A 24279-nucleotide genomic window follows, 5' to 3' on the forward strand; every position below is an offset into this window, starting at 1 on the left:
GTATGCCATCCAAATTGTATGCGATCTCGACACACAATATTGTTTAGTAAATTGCCTAAACGACTTATCAAGCGCAGCAAAATCATTCAAATTAAATCCTGATAAGGCTAAATTACCTGAAGGAAGTATCGTCGCATGATCGAAAAGTGCTTTGAATGGACCCAAAAACACTTGTAGAAATACAATCGTTTTGTTTTTGTAGTGCATTTGGTTGTGATGTTTAACAATAGATCATTCTTTCCATGTATTTTTTTGAAAGTTTTTGTTGTTTCAATGTTTTTATGGGGGACTGTTTTGATGTCTACCACAGGTCTTCGATGTCCAGCATATGAAACGATTCAAGTTAATATTGCTGGACTTTTAGTTTCTTTTTTTGGTAGGGATATCAATATCATCTTTGCATCTAAAATATTTCAATTTCAACTTGAATCAATGTGTGTGATACCTACCAAAATTTTTTTAGTATAAAGTCCGCAAATTTTGTTGTAACTATACAAAGTTTCTCAGAAAAAATGTTTCTAAACATTGCAAATAAAATTAGTTTCAAGAATGCTTAGTTTAGAACCTTGGCCAGGAGTGGTCCAGGAGATTGTGAAAAAGGGAGCCGAACTCTTTGAACTTGTTTAAAACTAAAACTTTCCTGTCATTTTTTATTATCATTCAATTTTTGTTTTTTTCCAGCAAAAGGGGGATTTGCGGCCGTTTTGCCTCCCCCCCTAAATCCGCCCCTGTTGGCGTTTCAAAAAATGCTAAACTGAAATTCACTTCGAGAAGTGCTTATTAAAGGCTAAACAGTTTGTTTCTTGACGAATAGCCTTAAACGTAAATAAACCTTAATTTCGTATTTGCACTTAAATAGCGTATAAATAATAAGGACATTTGGCACGCCACAATCATACATTTGTCATACATGCATCACATTTATTTTTTTTTACTATGCAGTATACAACTTAAAAATTACGAAATCACTCATGATTTACTTTCTTTGTTTCGGTTATGTTGTATTTTTTTATTCTTCTGACACATATGCGAAGCTCATGTGTTCGGAAGAATAAATTGATTTGTTTGCGATATTTTCTAGCGCAAAATTCCACCTAAATAATAGGGCAACGAGCAGTAAAATGCAACGGTATTCAATAAATATTTACGTAGTACAATTTGCATCATTTGATGAATAAGTCCAGTTTTTAGCAAGTTTGCGTGAATGAACATTCATTTCGTATTTGCACTTTCGTAACGATTACATGAAAGTCGACAAATTAATAATGTCTTACATGACTTTGTCATTTTGTTCTAAAGCACACCACAACTAATGCTTTCTTCAAGGACAGTAATAGTGCACTTTATTTCTCGTAAAATGTTTCTTACCGAGGCAGATGTGTGCGCAACTTCAAATTTTACTGTCATATGTTTAAGACGAATTCACCAACACGTAGTGTATGAATGTAGTTAGACAAGAAGTTGATAGCAGGTTGCTAAACAAACAGCACTAGCCAAGTACTTGGCAAATATACGGCAATACGGCGAATTAAATAGCAATATTCTTACATTCTATATAAACTCGAGCTTGCAAAATCTTCAAAACATTTGTCAACAGTGCCAGCATTAATGAAAAGCGTCATAGTTAAAACAAATTTTTTTGGATTTCGGAATATTTTATTTCCCCTTACTTTACTCTTAATACACAATTCACGATACAGTTTGAACAAAAACAGCGCATGCGCATTTAGATATTTTTTCAAATAATAGAGCTGCTGGGGATAAAACGGGGTAGATACATTGTTATAAATGTCTTAACTAATGTGAGTTGAAGTTGGTGTTAAAATCTTTTTTAAGAATCGCTGATAAACTAATAATAAATTTCTAAAAAATCATTAAACATAAAATGAGTGTTATTACTAGACACCACCCAGAAGGTTTTCATTATGACTGACTGACTGACTGACTGACTCGTGTGAATTTTCGCCACTTACAATAATACTGCAAAGCTCCTATGAAAACATTACACTAAAAGTAAGGCGCTATGATGTATTTATGATGTATTCTTAAATACGCGACACTCTATCAGTATTGATTTGCAGTTGATCGCTGGAAGTGATAAATTAAAAGAAAAATTTTGCCAATGCAAAAGGACAAAATTCTATTTGAATTATTATTTAAAAATGTAGAGGAAGGTTTATTAAGCTTTCGTTAAAAGTTCAACGATCAACAGCGTGTTTTTATTTCTTGTTTGCGAATGTGTGGCGAATAGTGTGCATTTCATGGTGCATGTTTGAATATTGTTATGCCACAACTAAATAAGAATTTGAAGATGTCAAATATGGCCTTTTTGTGGACGTTGCAATTAACGGCTTAAAGCATGATAAACTCTTTCCACTTTCATGTATCAATTTTTGTTGGCGTCCTCATATTGACAAAGAAAATTAAAATACGGGCAACTGCCGCCTCCATTCTTATTTTCAACGATGTATTCTTTATGATTTTGCCTCCAAGTTAAAATACAACTGCAAGCAAACATTTTGCAATCAATTAGAAGAAGTAATCCGGTGGCCCCCCAAAAAAGTATGCTGCATATTAATGACGTCTGTGGCTGAATTATCTAAAACGTCCTCTGAGTTTGGTGCACGTGTTTCCTCTGAAGTTGGTGTTTTGCCTTCTTCAGAGGCTGGCATTATTTAGTCTTCTGACTCGACATAGAAACATTTTTGTTTTGCCGCAAACGTTAATCGTATTATTTGCTGATATGGATTTAGTAACCTTTTCTGAGACTTCGACGCTCTTTCACATAATTTTGAATGCATTAACAAAAACCTCACCTAATAAATCACGTGACTATTCGAACAGAATAAAAATGTAAATGTAAAATAGAATAAAAAAAGTTTGATTTACCCAGATCACAAACTCGTTCTGAATTTTTCTCTCCTCTATTCTGTTACAAATTTTTTAAACTTTCGCTTAATTACGTATGCATGTCTCTCTGTTTTAAAGTTGACTGCTAAATGTCTATAAAACATTCTTATTAATTTATTGCAGTACACAAGTAAAGGCTGTTTTGTAAATTTAAGAATATTAATTATTATTCAATTTATTTTAAAATTTATTGCTTTCGCGGAAAGTGAACACAAATAACTACAACAGGACTAAATAAGCGAGGTGTCTGTTATATAAATGCATTAAATTTACAAAATTGTTTAACACTATGCAGCTACTTTTTTACCTTTGTCGATCAAAGCTAAATATAATGAAAACAAAACGTTTATAAATGAAGCATGTAGCTGACAGAATATAGGTTTTGCCAACGAATTAAAGAGTAGCTTCTTTAGAAAATTTAGTACAAGATCAACTGAGAGGGTTGAAATAGTACGTAAGGCTTTTTTAAAAATGTAAGAACCTAGAAAGGTGAATAACTTTTAGTTTTGTTCGTCGTCAATTTATTTATTATGTCCAGCTACATATCAGTCATTCAACCAAAAAACAACACTAAAATAATGCTTAGACAGTATTTTTTTTTCTTCTCTTTTTTGTCTTTATCAAACACCACTGGCAATGATTCCTTTTGGTTTCGGCTTTCGATTATCGTCATTAACCGAAAATTCTTCGTCAAGCTTATGACCAGGAATGACATTTTTACTACTTGAACATCGAGAACCATAGCATATATTAGTATACTTTAAACTGATGATTTCGTCTGATGATATATACTTAATATAGCTGCATAAAAGCACTATTGATAACGCTAAGTGTATATGAGCAACAGAGGCGTGACTAGAACGTCCTAGAATCAGTTGTGCCCTACTGATTTCTTTTGAAATCACTTTCGAAAAAAATTGCATAGAAAATGGAAAGAAATGACAAGTAATAATTGCTAATTATAATGAATAAATCACTTACCGTTGTCCATTTTCCTTAATAAAAATAACACAAAAGAATCTTAAATCTCATTCAAATTTGGCGAACATAAAAAGTTGAACGCTAGAACTTACTTTGCTTTACATAACAATAAAAGATGACAAATAAGATAATGCCAAAAAACACCACAATACTGCCAATGATAATACCGAAGCTTGTTGTATAACCATATCTTTCTGAACTTTTTGTATTTAGTGAGGCACCTTGAAGAAACAGGTGTCAAATTATGTTTAAAAAAACAGTTTTTTGTGGCTCCACTGCATTTAAAGAAGTATTAATTCAAATACCAGTCCAACAAATTATATAAAACAGTTGAAAATAAAAATGAAACATTTCTAACATGTAAAAAATATACATTTTTCTGTTCTAGGTTAAGGAAGCAACTTTAAAAATGTCACAATTTATTAATTCCCTAGGTCTGCCATTCTTTTTAACACAAGCAGATAAAGTATCCACAAAAGAACGTAAGTACACTGTCCTGACATTTCCATTAGGCTAGTTGTACAAGTGCCTCTATAATCACTTAAACGTCAAAATTTAATGAATTATTTTTGATGCTGCAATATCTTTATAACCATGCTATACTCCAAACATCTTTTATGAACTTACTGATAAGCTATTCAAAAAAAGAGAAAAACTTACCGCTTGTTGTGGCAGAGCACAATTTATTAGTTGATAACTTTTTTGCACTAGGAAAAAATAGTTCAAAAGAAAAGATTACTTTTTTAAAATTTTTTTTTTGAAAATGAAAAGAAAATCTATTAAGTTTTGTATCAATTGTCCAAAACCATATTTCGAATTATTTGCTGTTGGTACTTAATTGAACTAAAGAACCAATAATAATCGTATAATAAATTCAGCGAGTAAGATAAAAATTCTATGAAACATTATGCAAGAAAACTTTTAAATTCACAAACTATAATACTTAAAACACTCAACGCTGACAAAATATACAAAAAACCATGAAAAAGTTACCGTTTCTACTGGTAGAGATTCTGGATTGCCTGATAGTTGAAAATGTTGTCGGCATTAAAGCTAGAACAACAGCAACAGCTCACATGAAAAGATTCATTTTCCATACTTTTATTGTTTTAAGATTTTACAAACCGTTTTTAGTAGAAAATGTGCTGAATAGCATATCAGTTCAAAATATTGATGGTGAAAAACATGGTGTGGGAACTAGAACAAGAGTATAGGCCATAAAACCTATAGGTTAGACAATAAATACAACAGGAAGTTGCCATCACATGCAAGGACAAAAAATTGAGTTTTGTGACAGTTCTCACAATGACACGATACTTCAAGCTAGCTCAGGAAACTAATCAATTAAAACTCATAGTTATGAATTTCATATTGAAGAATTAAGCAAATTTGACAACTTAATTTTATCATTTGTTTTTGGTGCTTAAAGTCATGAGCTGGTGATATTCGCATATTTTATTTTAAAAAAAAGTTCTTAAACCAATGTTTACGAAAACTTTTTTTTCACGAAATTTATCACCTAAAACAATTATATACATTGCAAGCATAACCAAAAATGCACAGTTTAACGGTGAAAACGCCGAAAAACATTAGAAAGTTACTATTTTAGAAGTAGAATTTCTGGATAGCTTTATAGTTAAAAATGCTTTCGGTATTTGATATATCATAAGTTTTTGCCACAATAACTTACATATAAAGATCATTAAAACGGCAACATGTATAATGAAGATAACGTCTATGCATGAAGAAGTACCTAGCCACAAAACAATGAACCTAATGAACAAAATCAAAGCTTACCAATGATATACACATTGACATTCCTCGCATAGTGTCTTGTTGCGGCATAAGTCTTTAGTGTGTATTCCCCATTATAAGTGCTATCCATATTTTTTAATTCTAATGTTGATGGTTTGTAAACGTGAAATTTTAAGTTTGTTTTATGACGATAATATACAGTTTTGCCATCACTTTTCGTTTCTGCAAGATCTCTACTGGAAGAGTAGCCATGGGGAGTAAAAACCCACAAATGTAATGTAATCGGGGACGAAACTTTAAGCTCCCATGTTATGTTTATAGAAGTTCCACGTCGAAACAAAAATGTTTCGTCCTTATTTTGAACTGCTATATTTCCTGTAAATAGAAGATTATTTTTTGCATCAGAAGTCTTTGAAGTATGTAGAATTCATTACCTTTTGCTACGTTAGTTGCTGGTTCAACTGTGCCATTGTGCTTTTGGTCTTGGATTACTGCATTGTAATCTTCAGTTAATTTCTTTCGCTGTAATCGTCGCTCTAAAGATTTCAACCTTCTGATGCTTCCTGTTTTGTTTGATGGGAGAGGTGGATGATTTCCGCGCCATGGAAGCCCGGTCTCGTACCAACCCTCCGGTGATCGCGTTAATTGCTCTTTGAATTCGTTATACACCATTGATTGGTCGTGTTCAGCAGTGTCTGCTAGGCCCAGCACATCCAACCGGCAGAGATCTTCATAATCCTTCTGCGAAACTTGGGTAGGCAACATCCTTTTACTGTCTGGCTCCACACCAGGGCTCATGGCAAACCATCCGAGTTTTGTTTTTTCTGCAATTGGTTGCCTCTCAGTTCCCACTAGTGGATTCGTGCGAGTTTTTATCCGTGCATATTCCCCGCTTCCCAAAACGATATGGACAGGTAATTGAGCTTTCTGATCATTATCAACAAATTTTGCATTCTTCAGGTGTTCAAACTCTCTTTGTAAGTTTTCATAGTGTGGATTGTCCACTGTGAGTAACTCTTGTTTCTCCAACTTGATCAACTTCACCTTCATTGAATCACTGTCTATTGCTTCAACTTCCCCTTTATAGATTTCCAGTCTTGTTGTTTTTGATGTTAGAAGCATGTCAACTTTAGTGGTTTGTGTCTCAATTGGTTTCACCCTCAGCATAGATGCAAGTTTACCAGATATGTATGAGCTTCCAGCCCCTGAGTCGATCAATGCACGACATGTAATTCCATTTATCTTGACAACAAGAATGGGGAAAATTCCTTCACCAGTACATCCATCTGTAGTCAACACAGTCTGACCTGTTTTTGGTGGTTCTTCTCGATTGTTGACATCACATATGCTCGTATGGTGTCGTTTGTGTCAATTTCTGCATGATGACTTGCTGGGGCAAGCGTTAGCATAATGCTGTCCTGCTGTGCAGTTGAAAAAAAGTTTCTTTTTGACTAAAATTGCTCTTCTCTCTTTGACAGTACTGATTACTTTACATTCCCCCGATTTATGATTTCCTTCACAGTAGACGCACATCCCCCTTTTCTTTGGTATGAAAGACTTTCTCTGACCTTCTAGATTTACATCCAGGAGTGTCTGACTCTTTCTCACAGACTGGATTTCGCCTGGTCCACTGTCTGACTGCTTCAGTAAGCTTGGAAAAGTCCCAACTTTCCCATTCTGGATCATTTCTAACAAGGTCCGATGAATTTAATTAAACAGCGGATGTAGACGTACCTACTGATGCATATTTTTTATGAGATTGTTGATTTAGTTATCGCTTGTTTTATGATTAAAGCTAGTATTCAGGATTTTATCTCAAGTTTTGTTAGTATTTTCTCACTCCTTACATAAGATAGGACATATAATACATGCATAGATAATTTATTGTTATATAATATACTAACATACCATTCTTTAAATGAACAGTTTGATGTATTGGTGCAACCGCAGCAGTGGAAATTTTATTTATAGGTTTTGTCATCTTCGTTGTAATTTTGATATAATCGAACTCTAGTATGAGGAAAAGTCATTTAAGAGAGGCTTATATATGTGTGGCAAAGACCATATAACCGACACACACCCTTTGATACTCCTCAGGGTGTGTTTTAAGTGGTTGCCTCTGTTTTAAGAGGCCATGCGTTTTGAGGGGCCCGCATACAGCAAAGTCATTTTTTTATTTCTATACCGCCTTATAATAGCGCCAAAGGAAGACAGAAGTCCCAGCACGAAACATTACATTGTAATTATTACATTATACTTATTACGGGGAAAGGTTGAATGCTTTCGTCATGTGTCAAGTTGATGTTTTGTTTTCAACGTGTGGTGATCAAGGGAGGCTTGAGGTTTGGTTCGGAGGGATCCCATGCAAGTTTGATGCACCGCTGGCTCTCCTGTTATGTAAACCTAAAACAACTGTCGGGGAAGGGTGGATAAAAATCCATTTTTAAACAGACATACATTTAAATGATTTAAAATTGCTTAGATTAAAATTTACTAGGAATGTTTCGATTCCTAAAATTTTGCAAGCCTTTTCTCAGGGCCTAGTTGACTTTCGAAATAAAGAAAATGCAAAATTGTTTATACTTCGCTGTTAACAAATGTTCTACTGATTGTTTAATGTGCCATTACAATAAGACATCGTATTGACATAATTTGTGAAATGAGCAAGAACAGAATAGGATTAATAGTATTTAGCTAAAAAAGCAAACTTTGTAATCGAGTTTCCCTAGGTAAAAGTTTGTCGTCATACAACGAGAATGAAATGTGAAACAGTCATTTGCATGCACCCATAATTATAAACCCATATGATAAATAATATGCACGAATTAAACTGTTTATTAGTTGACAACCATTATCTGTGTCAATATGTGTGTATATGTGTGTATAGGCGTAGGAAGCGGAAGGGCTGAAGGAGTTTACTCTTGAAGAGTTTATTATTGGATTAGATTAGTGTCTTTCTGAAAGTGGTGTAAAGAAGTTACTGCTTGGCCAGATTTATGCTAAAGACTGATCATCTATCTGGACAAACTTGAGCAAGCAAAACATAGTTCGTCTTCAAGTTCGTCTGTGTGTATATACGCGCAAACTTACAGATCATCCGTCAAGATGCTTACGAATTATTTGAGTAGTTTGTTTATTTAGACGAATTTGCACGGGTATTTTGACTTGAGGCATCATCCTTCTGTGAATACAAATGTGAAATGAGGACAAACTACGGAAAAAATGATACTTCGTAGTTCATAACTCGCTCCAAAATCTTCCAAAGGCAAAATTGGAATTTGTTTAGTTTATTAATAGATAGTTCGTCTCGTCTTTATACTTAGACGTATAATCTGTTAGACGGATCATTCCTCCATACAGATGATCCGTCTCTAGTATGAAAATTGACTTATACTAAAAATTAACAAAGACATGATCCTGATTTTGCAATCGTGACTTTTGCTCATTAACGATTTTCACTAAATCTGACATCATTGATAGTTATTCTTCAAGGCAATATCTATATCATTATTGGAGTTCCTACATTCTGTATTATTGGTAAATAGCACAACAACTACATGCATCTTAGCATTTATCACAAGAAATTGAACTTTTTATAAGAGCTTTAAACTTTCCTGATCAACCTGAGCTCTAGTTCATTCGCATCAAGGTGTATCAATTCAAAATATTGCTATTTGGGTACAACGCTCGAATTACTTTTTCCAAGAAGACATCAATCACTGCAGTTCAGAATGAAAGAAAATCTTGTCTCGCACAAAGGTTAATTAGAGGGTAGCATTTTTGGAGAGCCAATCCTGCCATAAGTCAATGAAATGGGTGAGGCTTTAGGTGATTATCCTGACATTATTTACGACAAAATTATACCAAATAAGATAGAAAGTATATACAATATGCATAAATTGCGACAGCAACTGCAATGCTCACAAATTGTTGGTATGTTACAGTCCACAAAAGTCAGATCGATCATGTTAAGCTCTATGTTTTTTGTAAAAATTATCTTGATTGCACTATACTTTGTGTTGCAGTTTTTTCTCCTTTGCGCGTTAACACAAAGCAGTTATGCGTCCACCGATTCGTTATTGGAACTGTATGCCATCCAAATTGTATGCGATCTCGACACACAATATTGTTTAGTAAATTGCCTAAACGACTTATCAAGCGCAGCAAAATCATTCAAATTAAATTCCTGATAAGGCTAAATTACCTGAAGGAAGTATCGTCGCATGATCGAAAAGTGCTTTGAATGGACCCAAAACACTTGTAGAAATACAATCGTTTTGTTTTTTGTGCATTTGGTTGTGATGTTTAACAATAGATCATTCTTTCCATGTATTTTTTGAAAGTTTTGTTGTTTCAATGTTTTTATGGGGACTGTTTTGATGTCTACCACAGGTCTTCGATGTCCAGCATATGAAACGATCCAAGTTAATATTGCTGGACTTTTAGTTTCTTTTTTTGGTAGGGATATCAATATCATCTTTGCATCTAAAATATTTCAATTTCAACTTGAATCAATGTGTGTGATACCTACCAAAATTGGTTTTTTAGTATAAAGTCCGCAAATTTTGTTGTAACTATACAAAGTTTCTCAGAAAAAATGTTTCTAAACATTGCAAATAAAATTAGTTTCAAGAATGCTTAGTTTAGAACCTTGGCCAGGAGTGGTCCAGGAGATTGTGAAAAAGGGAGCCGAACTCTTTGAACTTGTTTAAAACTAAAACTTTCCTGTCATTTTTTATTATCATTCAATTTTTTTGGTTTTTTTCCAGCAAAAGGGGGGTTTGCGGCCGTTTCGCCCCCATCTAAATCCGCCCGAAATTCACTTCGAGAAGTGCTTATTAAAGGCTAAGCAGTTTGTTTCTTGACGAATAGCCTTAAACGTAAATAAACCTTAATTTCGTATTTGCACTTACATAGCGTATACATAATAAGGACATTTGGCACGCCACAATCATACATTCGTCATTTACCCGTCGCGTTCTTTTTTTTTACTATGCAGTATACAACTTAAAATTACGAAATCACTCATGATTTACTTTCTTTGTTTCGGTTATGTTGTATTTTTTTATTCTTCTGACACATATGCGAAGCTCATGTGTTCGGAAGAATAAATTGCTTTGTTTGCGATTTAATAATAAGGCAACGAGCAGTAAAATGCAACGGTATTCAATAAATATTTACGTAGTACAATTTGCATCATTTGATGAATAAGTCCAGTTTTTGGCAAGTTTGCGTGAATGAACATTCATTTCGTATTTGCACTTTCGTAACGATTACATGAAAGTCGACAAATTAATAATGTCTTACATGACTTTGTCATATTGTTCTAAAGCACACCACAACTAATGCTTTCTTCAAGGACAGTAATAGTGCACTTTATTTCTCGTAAAATGTTTCTTACCGAGGCAGATGTGTGCGCAACTTCAAATTTTACTGTCGTATGTTTAAGACGAATTCACCAACACGTAGTGTATGAATGTAGTTAGACAAGAAGTTGATAGCAGGTTGCTAAACAAACAGCACTAGCCAAGTACTTGGCAAATATACGGCAATACGGCGAATTAAATAGCAATATTCTTACATTCTATAAAACTCGAGCTTGCAAAATCTTCAAAACATTTGTCAACAGTGCCAGCATTAATGAAAAGCGTCATAGTTAAAACAAATTTTTGGATTTTGGAATATTCTATTTCCTTACTTTACTCTTAATACACAATTCATGATACAGTTTGAACAAAACAGCGCATGCGCATTTAGATATTTTTCAAATAATAGAGCTGCTGGGGATAAAACGGGTAGATACATTGTTATAAATGTCTTAACTAATGTGAGTTGAAAATGGTGTTAAAATCTTTTTTAAGAATCGCTGATAAACTAATAATAAATTTCTAAAAAATCATTAAACATAAAATGAGTGTTATTACTAGACACCACCCAGAAGGTTTTCATTATGACTGACTGACTGACTGACTGACTCGTGTGAATTTTCGCCACTTACAATAATACTGCAAAGTTCCTATGAAAACATTACACTAAAAGTAAGGCGCTATGATGTATTTATGATGTATTCTTAAATACGCGACACTCTATCAGTATTGATTTGCAGTTGATCGCTGGAAGTGATAAATTAAAAGAAAAACTTTGCCAATGCAAAAGGACAAAATTCTATTTGAATTATTATTTAAAATGTAGAGGAAGGTTTATTAAGCTTTCGTTAAAAGTTCAACGATCAACAGCGTGTTTTTATTACTTGTTTGCGAATGTGTGGCGAATAGTGTGCATTTCATGGTGCATGTTTGAATATTGTTATGCCACAACTAAATACGAATTTGAAGATGTCAAATATGGCCTTTTTGTGGATGTTGCAATTAACGGCTGTAAGCATGATAAACTCTTTCCACTTTCATGTATCAATTTTTGTTGGCGTCCTCATATTGACAAAGAAAATTAAAAATACGGGCAACTGCCGCCTCCATTCTTATTTTCAACGATGTATTCTTTATGATTTTGCCTCCAAGTTAAAATACAACTGCAAGCAAACATTTTGCAATCAATTAGAAGAAGTAATCCGGTGACCCCCCAAAAAAGTATTTTAGACATAATATTACCACAGTTCGGCTAAATGAACACCATTACAGCAATTTCATAATTAAATGCTGGCATGCAACTATAAATTCGAATATGTATATGACAAATTCGAGACTCTAATTTGATTTGATGATCTATATATCTTGCATTTCCAACATATGTATTAATCTAGTAAAATATACAACTACGTCAAAAATTCGCCTTTCATAACTACACCACTGAGAACAAGAGTACAAAGAAAAATCACGTAGCTGACCAATTGCTGCTTAAAAAAAAATTAAATTTTCAAGAAACAAATACCCAGGGAAAGCTAACACTAAAGCGTGTAAATTAAGCTACCACAACTATAGGAATTTTTTAGTTCTGCACGTATATTCCAAACCTCTTTTATGAACTCATTGACAAGCTCTTCACCCCCCTCCCCTCCCCTAAAAAAAAAGAAAAACTTACCGCTTGTTGTGGCAGAGTACAATTTATTAGTTGATAACGTTTTTTTTGCGAAGAAAGTGATCTGGAAACTAGAAAAAATAGTTCAAAAGAAAAGATTCCTTTTTTAAAATTCTTTTGATATTACACACTTTTCAAGGATTTTATGTTATTTTAAAATACAACCACACTGCCATTAAATGGAAAAGAAAATCTATTAAGTTTTGTATCAATTGTCCAAAACCATATTTCGAGATGATTTAAGTGATCAATTAAATTTTGTACCTATGAACTTCATATTAAGCAACTAAGCAGCTTTGACAACTTAATTGTATTATTTGCTGTTGGTACTTAATTGAATTATTTGAGTAGTTTGTTTATTTAGACGAATTTGCACGGGTATTTTGACTTGACGTATCATCCTTCTGTGAATACAAATGTGAAATTAGGACAAACTACGGAAAAAATGATACTTCGTAGTTCATAACTCGCTCCAAAATCTTCCAAAGGCAAAATTGGAATTTGTTTAGTTTACTAATAGATAGTTCGTCTCGTCTTTATACTTAGACGTATAATCTGTTAGACGGATCATTCCTCCATACAGATGATCCGTCTCTAGTATGAAAATTGACTTATACTAAAAATTAACAAAGACATGATCCTGATTTTGCAATCGTGACTTTTGCTCATTAACGATTTTCACTAAATCTGACATCATTGATAGTTATTCTTCAAGGCAATATCTATATCATTATTGGAGTTCCTACATTCTGTATTATTGGTAAATAGCACAACAACTACATGCATCTTAGCATTTATCACAAGAAACTGAACTTTTTATAAGAGCTTTAAACTTTCCTGATCAACCTGAGCTCTAGTTCATTCGCATCAAGGTGTATCAATTCAAAATATTGCTATTTGGGTACAACGCTCGAATTACTTTTTCCAAAAAGACATCAATCACTGCAGTTCAGAATGAAAGAAAATCTTGTCTCGCACAAAGGTTAATTAGAGGGTAGCATTTTGGAGAGCCAATCCTGCCATAAGTCAATGAAATGGGTGAGGCTTTAGGTGATTATCCTGACATTAATTACGACAAATGTATACCAAATAAGATAGAAAGTATATACAATATTCATAAATTGCGACAGCAGCTGCAATGCCCACAAAATTGTTGGTATGTTACAGTCCACAAAAGTCAGATCGATCATGTTAAGCTCTATGTTTTTTTTTGTAAAAAATTATCTTGATTGCACTATACTTTGTGTTGCAGTTTTTTCTCCTTTGCGCGTTAACACAAAGCAGTTATGCGTCCACCGATTCGTTATTGGAACTGTATGCCATCCAATTTGTATGCGCAGTCGACACACAATATTGTTTAGTAAATTGCCTAAACGACTTATCAAGCGCAGCAAAATCATTCAACTTAAATTCCTGATAAGGCTAAATTACCTGAAGGAAGTATCGTCGCATGATCGAAAAGTGCTTTGAATGGACCCAAAAACACTTGTAGAAATACAATCGTGTTTGTTTTTGTAGTACATTTGGTTGTGATGTTTAACAAAAATCATTCTTTCCATGCATTTTTTTGGAAGTTTTTGTTGCTTCTAATTTTATATGGGGGACTGTTCTGATGTGTACCACAGGTCTTTGATGACCTGTGTATGAAACGATCCATATTAACATAGCTGGACTTTTTAATTCTTTTTTTGGTTTCGATTTCAATATCATCTTTGCATCTAAAATATTTCAATTTCAACTTGAATCAATGTGTGTGATACCTACAAAAATAGGTTTTTTAGTATGAAATCCGCAAATTTTGTTGTAACTGTACAAAGTTTCTCAGAAAAAATGTTTCTAAACATTGCAAATAAAATTAGTTTCAAGAATGCTTAGTTTAGAACCTTGGCCAGGGGTGGTTCAGGAGATTGTGAAAAAGGGAGCCGAACTCTTTGAACTTGTTTAAAAACTAAAACTTTCTTGTCATTTTTTATTATCATTCAATTTTTTTGTTTTTTTTCCAGCAAAAGGGGGGTTTGCGGCCGTTTCGCCCCCACCTAAATCCGCCCGAAATTCACTTCGAGAAGTGCTTATTAAAGGCTAAGCAGTTTGTTTCTTGACGAATAGCCTTAAACGTAAATAAACCTTAATTTCGTATTTGCACTTACATAGCGTATACATAATAAGGACATTTGGCACGCCCCAATCATACATTCGTCATTTACCCGTCGCGTTCTTTTTTTTTACTTTGCAGTATACAACTTAAAAATTACGAAATCACTCATGATTTACTTTCTTTGTTTCGGTTATGTTGTATTTTTTTATTCTTCTGACACATATGCGAAGCTCATGTGTTCGGAAGAATAAATTGATTTGTTTGCGATTTAATAATAAGGCAACGAGCAGTAAAATGCAACGGTATTCAATAAATATTTACGTAGTACAATTTGCATCATTTGATGAATAAGTCCAGTTTTTGGCAAGTTTGCGTGAATGAACATTCATTTCGTATTTGCACTTTCGTAACGATTACATGAAAGTCGACAAATTAATAATGTCTTACATGACTTTGTCATATTGTTCTAAAGCACACCACAACTAATGCTTTCTTCAGGGACAGTAATAGTGCACTTTATTTCTCGTAAAATGTTTCTTACCGAGGCAGATGTGTGCGCAACTTCAAATTTTACTGTCATATGTTTAAGACGAATTCACCAACACGTAGTGTATGAATGTAGTTAGACAAGAAGTTGATAGCAGGTTGCTAAACAAACAGCACTAGCCAAGTACTTGGCAAATATACGGCAATACGGCGAATTAAATAGCAATATTCTTACATTCTATAAAAACTCGAGCTTGCAAAATCTTCAAAACATTTGTCAACAGTGCCAGCATTAATGAAAAGCGTCATAGTTAAAACAAATTTTTTGGATTTTGGAATATTCTATTTCCCCTTACTTTACTCTTAATACACAATTCATGATACAGTTTGAACAAAAATAGCGCATGCGCATTTAGATATTTTTTCAAATAATAGAGCTGCTGGGGATAAAACGGGGTAGATACATTGTTATAAATGTCTTAACTAATGTGAGTTGAAAATGGTGTTAAAATCTTTTTTAAGAATCGCTGATAAACTAATAATAAATTTCTAAAAAATCATTAAACATAAAATGAGTGTTATTACTAGACACCACCCAGAAGGTTTTCATTATGACTGACTGACTGACTGACTGACTCGTGTGAATTTTCGCCACTTACAATAATACAGCAAAGTTCCTATGAAAACATTACACTAAAAGTAAGGCGCTATGATGTATTTATGATGTATTCTTAAATACGCGACACTCTATCAGTATTGATTTGCAGTTGATCGCTGGAAGTGATAAATTAAAAGAAAAACTTTGCCAATGCAAAAGGACAAAATTCTATTTGAATTATTACTTAAAAATGTAGAGGAATGTATTGGTTTGTGTGGAGCCAAAAACACATTTAGAAGTACAAGCGGTTTTGTTTTTGTAGTACATTTGGCTGTGATGTTTAACAATAGATCATTCTTTTCATGTATTTTTTTGTAAGTGTTTGTTGTTTCAATGTTTTTATGGGGGACTGTTTTGATGTCTACCACATGTCTTCGATGTCCAGCATATGAAACGATCCAAGTTAATATTGCTTTTCTTTTAGTTTCTTTTTTTGGTAGGGATATCAATATCATCTTTGCATCTAAAATATTTCAATTTCAACTTGAATCAATGTGTGTGATACCTACAAAATAGGTTTTTAGTATGAAGTCCGCAAGTTTTGTTGTAACTATACAAAGTTTCTCAGAAAAAATGTTTCTAAACATTGCAAATAAAATTAGTTTCAAGAATGCTTAGTTTAGAACCTTGGCCAGGGGTGGTCCAGGAGATTGTGAAAAAGGGAGCCGAACTCTTTGAACTTGTTTAAAAACTAAAACTTTCCTGTCATTTTTTATTATCATTCAATTTTTTTGTTTTTTTTCCAGCAAAAGGGGGGTTTGCGGCCGTTTCGCCCCCCCCCCTAAATCCGCCCCTGTTGGCGTTTAAAAAATTGCTAAACTGAAATTCACTTCGAGAAGTGCTTATTAAAGTAGTATTATATATATATATAATAATATTGATGAGAAGAAGAAAATACACAAAAACTACAATTTCATCCCGACAAGCCTGTTTCGTGATTTCTCACTCTTCAGGGGATAATATACGCTCTGCTCTTAAGCATCGAGCACTGTACTTACGGAGATTCAAATAAACAAAACTTCCTATTTATAATAATATATACCAAGTGTACAACAATGTGCCCTCCCAGCAACGAGTCTCTGATCGAGGCTCTGATCGAGGCTCGAAGCAACGAGTCGAAAGCTCAATAAAAATCATTTAAAATCCGGAGAAACGTTTCTCTTTATGTATTCAATGCCTGGATTACAAAATTTCAAACTTAATAATATATATGTAAATATAATAATATAATATTATGTAATATAATATAATATAATATAATATATTATATAATATTATTTATATATAATACCTATTTCAAAATTGCTAAACTGAAATTCACTTCGAGAAGTGCTTATTAAAGTAGTGTTAAATATATATATATAATAATATATAGTCAGCAAATATAATAATAATAATATATAATAATATATAGTCAGCAAATAATATATAATCTGTCAGTTGCCTGAAGATCGCCTTACGGCGTGAAACTCCGAGTAGCGACAGCAAACAATTGTCCATTTTATTTTAGTTCATTTTATAATTATATATTTATCATAATATGCCTGGGTTACCAATTTTCAAATATATATATATATATATATAATATTATACATGTTATTTTAATATTATATATATATAATAATATTATATTACTATTAGATGCCATATTTGTGTTTACTCAAATATGGCATCGTTGAACAGCCGACGATTGTTTACTTTGATTATCGCTGATTTTCCCGCGTATTCTCTTTGATCTATGCTGTGCTATTATATCGCGGGCCACAACATTTGTCACACAAAATTTGTTGATGGGTACAGACGGTCAAAGAAAATATGCCACATGAAAAACTTGCCAAAGAAAATTTGCTGCACGTGCACATGGACATTTGTCACAAAAAAATGGTAACATAGAGTTTTGTCATAGAAAATTTGTTCGTCTGTAAGAGCCTTTAAAAGGTGAAAGGTTTATCATAGCTTAATCAACTGAATATTCCTGCTAATTTTGTTTGGAAGCATGTTGAACAGTTCATATGGACAATACATCATTGCCCTTCATCCAATTAACGTGTGCGTTTTTCAAGTTCGAGCTCCCTTTCAGTGGACCGCTTATTACCCAACCTAAACAAGTATTGATGGCAACGGGTTTGTCATCCTTGCCCCTAATTATCTCTCCTTGTTGAATTGCCCAAAGGTTATCCGCACCTATCAAAACATCAACATCTAACGTGTCCTGCTACAAATTAACGTATGACAACCACATTTCTTTCAAATGCGAATACTTGTTCTTATCTGCCTCAAGATGCTCATTTTTACTGCGGTGCGCAAATCTCGCTGACATGAATTTTTTTAAGGCTTGACTATATAAGCTCATTGAGTTTGGGCACAGTAAGTTTGTCGCAATTTTTGCGGTGGCTTAGATTTTTCAATTATTTTTCTGCGCTCTTCAAGCCCAATATTCGAAGAATATTTTTCATTTGTAATCTAAGCGAATTTGGGATGAATCGCTGAGCCGCATGCATCGGAAGGTCTTAACTAACGTCGATTTCTTGAAAAAACTCGTCATTCTTTGAATCAATATTATTAAAATGATTTCCACCAAACAAACTAACAATATCGTCATAATTATGCTGCATATTAATGACGTCTGTGGCTGAATTATCTAAAACGTCCTCTGAGTTTGGTGCACGTGTTTCCTCTGAAGTTGGTGTTTTGCCTTCTTCAGAGGCTGGCATTATTTAGTCTTCTGACTCGACATAGAAACATTTTTGTTTTGCCGCAAACGTTAATCGTATTATTTGCTGATATGGATTTAGTAACCTTTTCTGAGACTTCGACGCTCTTTCACATAATTTTGAATGCATTAACAAAAACCTCACCTAATAAATCACGTGACTATTCGAACAGAATAAAAATGTAAATGTAAAATAGAATAAAAAAAGTTTGGTTTACCCAGATCACAAACTCGTTCTGAATTTTTCTCTCCTCTATTCTGTTACAAATTTTTTAAACTTTCGCTTAATTACGTATGCATGTCTCTCTGTTTTAAAGTTGACTGCTAAATGTCTATAAAACATTCTTATTAATTTATTGCAGTACACAAGTAAAGGCTGTTTTGTAAATTTAAGAATATTAATTATTACTCAATGTATTTTAAAATTTATTGCTTTTGCGGAAAGTGAACACAAATAACTACAACAGGACTAAATAAGCGAGGTGTCTGTTATATAAATGCATTAAATTTACAAAATTGTTTAACACTATGCAGCTACTTTTTTACCTTTGTCGATCAAAGCTAAATACAATGAAAACAAAACGTTTATAAATGAAGCATGTAGCTGACAGAATATAGGTTTTGCCGACGAATTGAAGAGTAGACTCTTTAGAAAATTTAGTACAAGATCAACTGAGAGGGTTGAAATAGTACGTAAGGCTTTTGTAAAATGTAAGAACCTAAAAAGGTGAATAACTTCTAGTTTTGTTCGTCGTCAATTTAATTATTATGTCCAGCTACATATCAGTCATTCAATCAAAAAACAACACTAAAATAATGCTTAGACAGTATTTTTTCTTCCCTTTTGTCTTTATCAAACACCACTGGCAATGATTCCTTTTGGTTTCGGCTTTCGAATATCGTCATTAACCGAAAATTCTTCGTCAAGCTTATGACCAGGAATGACATTTTTACTACTTGAACAGGTTAGCACTATTTTACACCCAGCAAACCGCCCTTTACTTTACACAATCGGAAATAAATTTAAGATGGCGGCTAATGGGAAAGAACCAAAGCTAAAAGGAAACCATGCATGCACTGGTGCTAGTTCGTTTTGAGATGGCGAGTAATTTTATATTTTTATAATACAGTTTTTAATATCAACATATGAAAATATTTACAGATAAATGTTACAGTATAAATTTTCATGTAACCACCTTAAGTTATAAACTTATAATCCAGGCTTGAAAATATGTCGTTTTCGACGATTGTGTAAAATATTATATAAAATATTAGATTGTGTAAAATATTAGATTGTGTAAAATATTATATTTCAAAGTAAAGGGCGGTTTGCTGGGTGGAAAATAGTGCTAACCACTTGAACATCGAGAACCATAGCATATATTAGTATACTTTAAACTGATGATTTCGTCTGATGATATATACTAAATATAGCTTCATAAAAGCACTATTGATAACGCTAAGTGTATATGAGCAACAGAGGCGTGACTAGAACGTCCTAGAATCAGTTGTGCCCTACTGGTTTCTTTTGAAATCACTTTCGAAAAAAATTGCATAGCAAACGGAAAGAAATGACAAGTAATAAGTGCTAATTATAATGAATAAATCACTTACCGTTGTTCATTTTCCATAATAAAAATAACACAAAAGAATCTTAAATCTTATTCAAATTTGGCGAACATAAAAAGTTGAACGCTAGAGCTTACTTTGCTTTACATAACAATAAAAGATGACAAATAAGATAATGCCAAAAAACACCACAACACTGCCAATAATAATACCGAAACTTGTTGTATAACCATATCTTTCTGAACTTTTTGTATTTAGTGAGGCACCTTGAAGAAACAGGTGTCAAATTATGTTTAAAAAAACAGTTTTTTGTGGCTCCACTGCATTTAAAGAAGTATTAATTCAAATACCAGTCCAACAAATAATATAAAACAGTTGAAACTCAACATGAAACATTTCTAACATGTAAAAAATATACTTTTTTCTGTTCTAGATTAAGGAAGCAACTTTGAAAATGTCACAATTTATTAATTCCCTAGGTCTGCCATTCTTTTTAACACAAGCAGATAAAGTATCCACAAAAGAACGTAAGTACACTGTCCAGACATTTCCATTAGGCTAGTTGTACAAGTGCCTCATAATCACTTAAACGTCAAAATTTAATGAATTATTTTTGATGCTGCAATATCTTTATAACCATGCTATACTCCAAACATCTTTTATGAACTTACTGATAAGCTCTTCAAAAAAAGAAAAACTTACCGCTTGTTGTGGCAGAGCACAATTTATTAGTTGATAACGTTTTTTGCGAAGAAAGTGATCTGGAAACTAGAAAAAAATAGTTCAAAAGAAAAGATTACTTTTTTAAAATTCTTTTGATATTACACACTTTTCAAGGATTTTATGTTATTTTAAAATACAACCAGACTGCCATGAAATGAAAAGAAAATCTATTAAGAGTTTTGTATCAATTGTCCAAAACCATATTTCGAATTATTTGCTGTTGGTACTTAATTGAACTAAAGAACCAATAATAATCGTATAATAAATTCAGTGAGTAAGATAAAAATTCTATGAAACATTATTCAAGAAAACTTTTAAATTCACAAACTATAATACTTAAAACACTCAACGCTGACAAAATATACAAAAAAACATGAAAAAGTTACCGCTTCTACTGGTAGAGATTCTGGATTGTCTGGTAGTTGAAAATGTTGTCGGCATTAAAGCTAGAACAACAGCAACATCTCACATGAAAAGGTTCATTTTCCATACTTTTATTGTTTTAAGATTTTACAAACCGTTTTAGTAGAAAATGTGCTGAATAGCATATCAGTTAAAAATCTTGATGGTGGAAAACATGATGTGGGAACTAGACCTGGTGGTGGGCAATGTGCTCGAATACAGCTAACATTGCAAGATGGTAGTGGTACTCTAATTTCCTTGCCCAATACATTCCAACACCATCGAACCAGTTGCCTGTAAGCCACATGTCTTTGTCTTTGTGTTCAGGTCCTTCTTCAGCTCTTGAACCATAGTGTTGTTTGTACTCACTCCATGCCAGTCTTAATACCCAATAATTTAAACAAAGATTTCGAAAAACAGGATTATCTGTAATACAGTCTGGAGTATCTATTCCCTCAAATTTTGCGGAGTCTTCATTCATTGTTATAACAGCTGAAATTTCTTTGCAACAAACATATTCTTCCACTCTATCCATCACTTGACAATGGCTACATGTGCATCTATTCAGGTAAAATAGCAACTAAATATTCATTTTATATCAAAATATTTAAAGGTTGAAAACTCAAGCATAATGTGATATTCGACATACGCGTAACATAATTCGGCAGTGTAATTCGTGCGATGAAACTTGTAAAAATAAAAACGACATAAATTGCAGAAACGAGTAAAATAATAGTATTTACCAGAATTTATCATGAAGTCTGTTGGGTTTTGATACGGATTCAGTCGATGATGCAGCGGTAACTTCGTCGGAGTCATCCATAGGCTCGTCGCTAGAGTTTGTTTCAATCGGCTCATAAGCATATGGTTGAATCATATTTTGATCGTTAATCATTCCTTTGAAGTTTGAAACACTGCTTCCAGAATAATTACTAGAGGAATCGTTTTGTGCATGTCTAAACAAAGATGTGTCAATACCGAAACGTGCTTTGAAAAATCCTCAGCGTTTTGTTGTTGAAGTTGTAGTAAGTAATGATTTTTCTATCAAAGAAACCAAACAACAATGCTTTAATGTTTGTCTTTAATGTTTCTCGTTTGTCTGCAAGCCCAATGTATTTTATAGACCACCAATTAAGATTGTGAAATCACGTTGAAGGTCATCGCCAGTTTTGGTTTGGAAAGTATATTATGTATCATAAATGTCTTTAAAAATTGTAGCCATTGGTCTGAACAATTATTATCTCTGCAATTTTCAATCGATTCTGCTTATATACAGTGACTAGGCAACAATTAAAAAATTATTATGTTTTAATAGGTAGGGTAAAAAGATCCCAACAGTAGTGGAAATTCAGTTGGTGAGGTTGTGGGGCAAATTTCATGCGATTTTTTTTTTGCCAAAGTCTCGCAAAACGTTTGCTTGCCATGCAATGTTCAAGAACTCTGTAAAATCGACTTCCGTCGTTCGCGATACGCTATATAGGCAAGGGCCAAGGATAACCACGATTAGGCCGTACTATTGCTTGCCAAGTTTTATACTTAACGTCGACGATGGAAAAATTTTTTTTTAATATATGCAAAATTTTCTTTTAAGAATGGGTGAATATATTCGACATACAAATGTAAAACTAAAAAATGTTACATTCTTTCTGTTGGTGCATTGATAAATATTTACAAAAAGTGAAATTTTCGTCTCTTTAGGTTTACTTAGATTTTTTTCGCGGGATACGAATATTTTACGACAGTCTTTACACATATATTATATTAGCTCAAGTCCATTTAATTGGGGGTGATGGTTTCATAAAGTTTTTCATGGCATTGTCTTCCGACACGTTTTTGAAGGCATCATCAAACTACGAAATCATACATTTCTCATTTTCCATCAATAAGCAATCATATTGACGTTGGCAGGGATGAACGATGAAACAGCCTTTGAAATTCTTTTTGACTTTTCCGCGTATCTTTGCAGCAATTTCTTCGGCATAGCAGTCTAATAGTTTATTTTTGCCACATGCTTTGACGCTGACTAATTTCATTTTTTCTAAGCCAGAAGATTTGTTCATTTTCAATGGCAGATCTTTCGCACAATCTGTACGAAGTGCTGGTTCACTGTTCTCAAAACTTCACTCGAACGATGGGACTGTATTTTGACAATTACATTTAACACTTCGATAGGATATTTACAGTGTTTGTGAAAGATTTTTACGTTATGGAGTTCTAAACGTTGGTTCTTCGCGATTTATATATTCTAAACGAATATTTAAATTGATATCGTTAAGATTACGGACAACCGTCAATCCTTAAACCGAGTTTTCGAACTTTATTGCCTTAATTCTACGACCTCTTATTTATCAAATTTGTATGACCAATGCATACACCAATAACGTCAACTTTTACGAACTCCCGAATTAACGCTTGCCAGCTATATTTTTATATAACTATTAGGAAGTGGTTTTAGGCGTTTACATGACTTGCAACTTCGCCATTCCGTTTCTAGAGATTTGTTTCTATCTACAATGACGCAATGACGCATTTCGGTGAGAAAGTGTTCCCTTGACATGACTATAGTATTTTAGCTTTTACGTACAGGATTTCCACTGAAACCACAATTTTTAACTATCTACGTATTTTCCATAATTTAATAATGTCAGTTATAATCTATAATATAACACAGTTACACACTACATAACTTGACATGACGATTCACTTGTTAAATTGTACAAGAAATTTGCTTTAGTTAACAAAATAGTTATCGTCTTCTGTCTTCAGCACTTTCCGTCAATCCCGAACGTTTAGCTTTATCGTTAAATGCTAAAGCCTACATCAACGTGCCATTATCCATGTGAAAAATTTCGTAAATTGAAGATTGTCATAATGTTATCACACCCATACTGAAAGGAAATTAAAGAGAAGTGTTCTTGATCCTGCAAAACTAATTCTCGCTACATACCCGGC

General features: G+C 33.2%; 1 protein-coding gene and 3 long non-coding RNA genes across 5 annotated transcripts in view; all 4 read left to right on the forward strand.

Moving 5' to 3' along the window:
• Positions 1 to 24279, forward strand: part of LOC124455229 — a 118933-nt gene that overhangs the window by 29408 nt on the left and 65246 nt on the right. The window lies entirely within an intron of this gene.
• LOC124455236 lies at positions 950 to 2108 on the forward strand. The gene is made up of 2 exons (XR_006951782.1): positions 950 to 1178; positions 1917 to 2108. It is a non-coding gene; the product is annotated as an uncharacterized LOC124455236 (long non-coding RNA).
• LOC124455239 lies at positions 10723 to 11779 on the forward strand. The gene is made up of 2 exons (XR_006951785.1): positions 10723 to 10857; positions 11588 to 11779. It is a non-coding gene; the product is annotated as an uncharacterized LOC124455239 (long non-coding RNA).
• LOC124455235 lies at positions 12985 to 16056 on the forward strand. Its single transcript, XR_006951781.1, has 2 exons — positions 12985 to 15127; positions 15865 to 16056. It is a non-coding gene; the product is annotated as an uncharacterized LOC124455235 (long non-coding RNA).

The sequence above is a fragment of the Xenia sp. Carnegie-2017 genome, unplaced genomic scaffold (assembly GCF_021976095.1).
Source record: "Xenia sp. Carnegie-2017 unplaced genomic scaffold, XeniaSp_v1 HiC_scaffold_30, whole genome shotgun sequence".
Classification (NCBI taxonomy): Eukaryota; Metazoa; Cnidaria; class Anthozoa; order Malacalcyonacea; family Xeniidae; genus Xenia; species Xenia sp. Carnegie-2017.